Source organism: Neolamprologus brichardi, chromosome 9 (genome assembly GCF_056152115.1).
Source record: "Neolamprologus brichardi isolate AB-2024 chromosome 9, ASM5615211v1, whole genome shotgun sequence".
In the NCBI taxonomy this organism is placed as follows: domain Eukaryota; kingdom Metazoa; phylum Chordata; class Actinopteri; order Cichliformes; family Cichlidae; genus Neolamprologus; species Neolamprologus brichardi.
This window is the reverse complement of record NC_142112.1, coordinates 30,179,114-30,185,205: the sequence shown is the minus strand read 5'-3', so window position 1 is coordinate 30,185,205 and position 6,092 is coordinate 30,179,114.

The window sequence follows — 6,092 nt, the reverse complement described above, 5'->3', positions numbered from 1 at the left end:
GGTTGCACACAGGTCCGTCTGTTCTTTTGGTGTGACTTGGTTCAGTATAGTGTGAGGATTTGCTACTACTGGAGGTATCATTTCAGTGATTTCATTTATTGCTCGCAGATCATGTACCAAACGATACTTTCCAGTATTAGCTTTCTTTACTGGGAAGATTGGAGTATTGCAGGTAGCAGAATTAGTTTTTATTAGAATTCCTGTTTTCTCCATATCTTTTATCACTGGCTTAATCCCTTCTGTTGCTTCCTTAGATAAGGGGTATTGAGGTTTAATGGGCCTGTGGAATGGAACAGTCCGTACTGTCACTGAGTCTGCATTTTTTATTAATCCCACATCAGTTGGTCCATTCGACCACAATGTTGATGGTAGGTTTTTAAGTGCTGGTTCCTCCTCCAGGAAAAGATTTCTCATTCTTGTGTGCTGTCATGCAGATGAGCATTGGGTGTAGTTCTTATCACCCAGCCAAGTGTGTATCTCACGCACCCTGTTCTTTTACCCTGTGCCCAACCCTCTTCCTCTTTAGGTGAATATTTATCATTTTCTACCTTTTGCAGGATGTTGCCTAATTGATACCATTGTGTACCTGCTGTTTTCGCAACTTACACATGGGGTTTTGTGATCCTATTTAGTTTTCTTACTGGGTCTGATTGGATCACTGAGCATACTGCATTTCCGCTTTTTGTGACATATAAATGTTGCAGGGTCAGATATGGGCGTTTTAGGCTGTGTACCTGTTTATCATACAGAGGGTCTGGGCCTGGGGTTTGTTTATAGCGCAGGGTGTTGTGATACTCAGTTGGCTTCATTTTTTCGGCACTTGAAAGGAGATATTTTTCAGCTGCCTCTTTGAGCTGTGCAAGCGGTGGCAAATCTAATGACCAGTAGTAGTTTGGTTCCCCTTTTCCTTCCCTCTGATAGGGGTCTTCCTCTGCTAACATTATTTCTGCTGTCATGCCTGTATCTGTGGGGATGACCCCTATCCCTAGTTTTGTCATTGCGTCTCTTCCTAATAAGTTTACTGGGCAGGTTGGGTCTATTATGTATGGCATGCAGCAGGAGCGTTGGCTGAGTTTATGCAAAAATGTCAGTGGCATTGTTAATGGTTGGGTTTTTACGTGCCCTGATGCTGTTTTTACAATTATCACTTCATTAGAATAGGTTGTTCGAGGGGGTTCTATCTTGAGTACTGTTTTACAAGCTCCTGTGTCACACAACATTTGCAGCTTTTTGCCATTTACATAGACCGTAATTGTTGGCTTCCCATCCAGTAAACCCATCAGCTGATGAACGTTATATACTTCAGCTTCATCCTGTTCTAAATTGTTTTCTTTGTTTGTTAATGTTTTTACTTCTTTTTCATCTGGCTCTCCTTGTCATCTGTCTGGGTGGTTGCAGCCACAGTGGTTGCAGTTAGTCATTCTGTGTCAGGCGCTCTCTGTGTCTCACAGTCACGTGCAAGGTGTCCCTTTTTCCCACACTCCCAGGATGTAGGCTTAAAACCACTGTTTAGTGTGTGTCTAAACCTGCCTCTACCTCTTGCTCCTCCCCTATGCATTTCTCTCCCTCTCTTTTTGCCTCTGAAACCTCCCCTGTAGCCTTCACTCCCACTAAAAGCTGTAAAAGCAGTGTCAGTGTCTAGGGCAAAAACTGAGGCCTTCTCTTTGTTTTTCACTACTGTCTGAGCATGATTAGCATATTGAAGCGCCTCATCTATTGTGCCTGTATCTTGTGTTACCCAATATTTTTCTACATGAGACCTAATGTGTGGTAGTAATCCTTTAATAAAAGCACGCTTAAATTGTTGCTGATATGGTGATTGTGGATCATCAGCATAATCTAGACCTGAGTTCTGTCTGAAAACAGGTCTCAGCCTGTCCATATATTCATTTGGGTTTTCTGTGTCGCTCTGTTTAACTTGTCCTATTTTACCGTAGTTGGCCCTTGGCGCTAGTTGTTGACGGGCCCTATCAAACACAGGTATTAATGCTGCTTGGAGGTCGACATGACCTAGGGGAAACGCTGTACCATCTGGTAAGGAACCGGTAAAGTCTCTCCTAATTCTTCCCCAGGAGAGCCCTAGGCAGTCCTGGAATAACTGCATTACCTCATGACCATTTAGATGCCACTGGATAATTACTTCACGCATGGCAGCTTGCCATGATTCGTACCCTTCTTGTATTGATGGAATGCCTTTTATTACATTTTGTCTGTCTTTATGTGTCCATGGGCGGTACACAAAAATTGTGGGTCTGTTGTCCCTGCCTCCTCCCTGACCATCACCTAGAAGTGTGCCATATCTGGGGTTTGCTACTTCAACTAATGGACATGCTAGCGTGGATGGCGGTGGTGGTTCTAGGCGTGAACCATAACCATTGCAGTTGCCAGAGCGATAATCATTCCCTGGATGAAATTCCCTAAACATCGACCAAAGATGGCGCCAGTGTTTGCGGCAAGCCGTCTCCTCGAGTTTTGTCTACTGTCTGCTATCCTATTTTCTCTGTGTTATCCTGACGCCTTTGCGCTTCTTACCTATGATCGTCAAACTCTTCTGAATCTCCAGCCATTGACTCACCAAACGCCTGGTTTCAAGTGGCAATCAGGGAACTTTTTCTCAACTTCGACGGATATCTCTGATCATTTACGCCGCTTTCCAGCTACCCTTCCACCTAGGAAACGTCATAGGCGACGGGGTAAACGGAGCGGTATTCGTGTTCGCCTCAAGGCTTACTTAAACTCACTTGATGCGACCAGCTACCACGTATTTGTAAACACTCTATCTTCTTCTCATGCTCTCTGGGGCCGCTTCTGCTATAGATTGCCCTGCCATCGCTGGATAAGTCCTGTTGAACACTACGCTCACCTAGACTCCCTGACCGAGTGCCCACCGGTTCGGAGCTGGGTGCGGCTTTCCAGAGGTGGTGTGAACTACAGCAATCTTCGCCTGCTGAGATCTGTTCCAACTAACAACAACCCGACTACACTTCGGATGGCTTTGCTAAATGTTAGATCACTGGCAAACAAGACTTTTATTTTAAACGACCTTTTCGTCTCAACTGGGCTGGATTTTCTTTATCTGACGGAAACTTGGCTTCGTCCTGAGGAATCTTCTGCTTTTTCAGAACTTCTTCCCCCAGATTGTGCCTTTGCTAGCTCTCCTAGGATCTCTGGCAGAGGTGGAGGATTGGCTTCGATTTTTAAACACAAATTTCGATGCCGGGAACTACCACCCGTCTCTTTCACCAGCTTCGAGGTGCAGCTACTGGAACTGAACAGTGCTCCCCCAATTCTTTGTGCTGTGGTGTATCGACCCCCGAAATCTGTTAAGGACTTTATTTTTCAGTTTTCTGAACTACTAGGGAGCCTGTTTTTACGCTACGATCGTGTTTTAATTGTTGGCGATTTTAATATACATGTCTGTTGTGAGGCAAGCACACTAACAAAGGATTTCCTTGCCCTTCTTGACACTTTTAATCTTACGCAATGGGTAAGTGAACCAACGCATTTAAAAGGTCATTCGCTTGACCTAGTTTTGTCCTACGGTCTGGATATTTGTATAACGGATATCAAGGACTCTGGGATCTCTGATCATTCCGTGGTTATGTTTAATGTTGTGCTACGACATATGGAGCTTAACAGCCAGGGTCCATTCCGTCAGATGCGCTCGATTAATTCTGAAACCATTACCAACTTCTCTACTCTTTTCGCCAACTCTGCGCTCCCCGACTCCGTCTGTCTTGTGGATTTATCGACTGACGAGCTTACCAACCTTTTTAATTCCACATGTTCTTCTATTCTGGACACTGTGGCTCCACATAAGACTAAGCGTACTAAGTTGTCATGCCAACCCTGGCTGAATGATACTACCCGTGCTCTCAGGCGCGAATGTCGTCGTGCTGAGAGGAAGTATAAAAAGGATAAGCTCGTAGTGTCAGCGGAAATCTTCCATAATTGTCTGTCAAAATATCAGAAGACCGTCAAAGCTGCTAAATCTGCCTATTTATCAGGTCTTATTTCGACCAATTGTCACAAGCCCCACGCTCTTTTTAAGATTTTTAACTCCGTGATTAATCCTCGTGCTACAGCACACAAGGAAGTTTCTCCGGCTCTTTGTGAAAGTTTTTTAAGGTATTTTATTGAAAAAATCACTATTTTAAGAACCCCGTTTTTATCGGTAGTTCCACATCAAGTTTCAGTTTCTAAATGCTCTGCTGTCTTTCAGCAGTTTGAGCCTGTGACTCTTTCTGATGTAAAGGAAATAATTGACCACTTAACAATCTCTAATTCCCCGCATGATATTCTCCCTGCCCGTATTTTTAAGGAAGCGTTGAATACTATTGGGTCTTGTATTTTATTAATTTTGAATGCATCATTGTCTTCGGGCTGTGTACCGTCTGCCTTCAAGCATGCTGTTGTTCAACCCGTTATTAAGAAGACTAATCTCGACCCCAGTGTTCTTTCAAATTATAGACCAATTTCTAAGCTTCCCTTTATGTCAAAGATCCTGGAAAAAGTGGTCTGTAAACAACTTCAGACCTTCCTAGATTCCAATGGTATCTCTGAAAAATTCCAGTCGGGCTTCAAGCCTCGACATAGTACTGAGACAGCTTTGCTAAGAGTTTTTAATGATCTCCTTTTAACCACTGACTCAGGTTGCTCTGTGGTTCTAGTCTTACTGGATCTGACTTCTGCGTTTGACACAGTAGATCATAACATTTTATTATCAAGGTTAGAGCAAGTAGTTGGCCTTAAGGGCACAGCCTTATCATGGTTTAAATCTTATCTTTCAGAGAGGTCGCTCTCTATCACTATGGGGCAATATTCCTCCTCCTCGGCTCCTTTTCTCTGTGGTGTGCCCCAGGGGTCTGTTTTGGGCCCTATGCTATTCTCTCTGTACATGTTGCCCTTGGGATCTATTTTCCAAAGATATAATATTTCTTTCCATTGTTATGCCGATGACATTCAAATTTATTTCCCTTTGAGTTTGAATGTCACAGATCCATTGCATACATTGTTTAATTGTCTTCATGATGTGAGAACCTGGCTATCTCAAAACTCTCTAATATTGAATGACAGTAAAACTGAGGTTATTGTCTTTGACAGCCATATTCCATTGAACCGACTAACTGTTACCCTTGGCCCACTTGCTAGCTACCTCTCCAACGTTGTAAGAGACCTTGGGGTACTCCTGGATAGCTCTTTCAAATTAGAGAAACAAGTATCTACTGTGGTTAAATCCGGTTTCTATCAGTTACGTCAAATTTCTAAAGTTAAGCCTTTCCTCTCCCCCAAGGACCTTGAAAAGCTTATTCATGCATTCATTACCTCTAGACTGGACTATTGTAACTCCCTCTATTTAGGCCTCCCCCCACTCCTCTCTTCACCGGTTGCAATTAGTACAGAACGCTGCTGCACGTCTTTTATCGGGTGCCAGAATGCATGACCATATGACTCCAGTTTTAGCCAAGTTACACTGGCTCCCTGTGAAATTTCGCATTGATTTTAAAATTCTTTTATTCACTTATAAAATCTTAAATAACACTGCCCCTAGCTATCTAATAGATCTTCTTCATCTGTATAACCCTGTAAAAGCACTAAGATCTTCTAATCAGATGCTCTTAATGCAACCTAAGTCTAGGTTGAAAACCAGAGGCGACCGTGCCTTTGCTATTGCAGCTCCTAGATTGTGGAACAGCCTCCCTATTGTCATTCGCTCTTCTGAAACTGTTCAGTCTTTTAAATCTCGTTTAAAGACCCATCTTTTTACTCTGGCTTTGACGTAAGATAGTTTGATTATCATTTGGTTGGTTTCTATGTTTGTCTCGTCTTGCGTTGTATTTGTCTTATTTTATTTTATTTTTATTTATTTATTCTTTTTCTTTTTTTAGTTGTGAAGCACTTTGATCAAAACTGTTGTTTTTAAATGTGCTATATAAATAAATTTTGATTGATTGATTGATTGAAATTCTTCGTCATGCTCGGCTAACATTGTTTGTGCATCCTCATATGCATTGTCGAATTTAATTTTCATTGCTCTTGTCACTATCGTTTAAAGCTAGATTTTTTCGGTTTAATGCTGGTTGTTTTTTCTG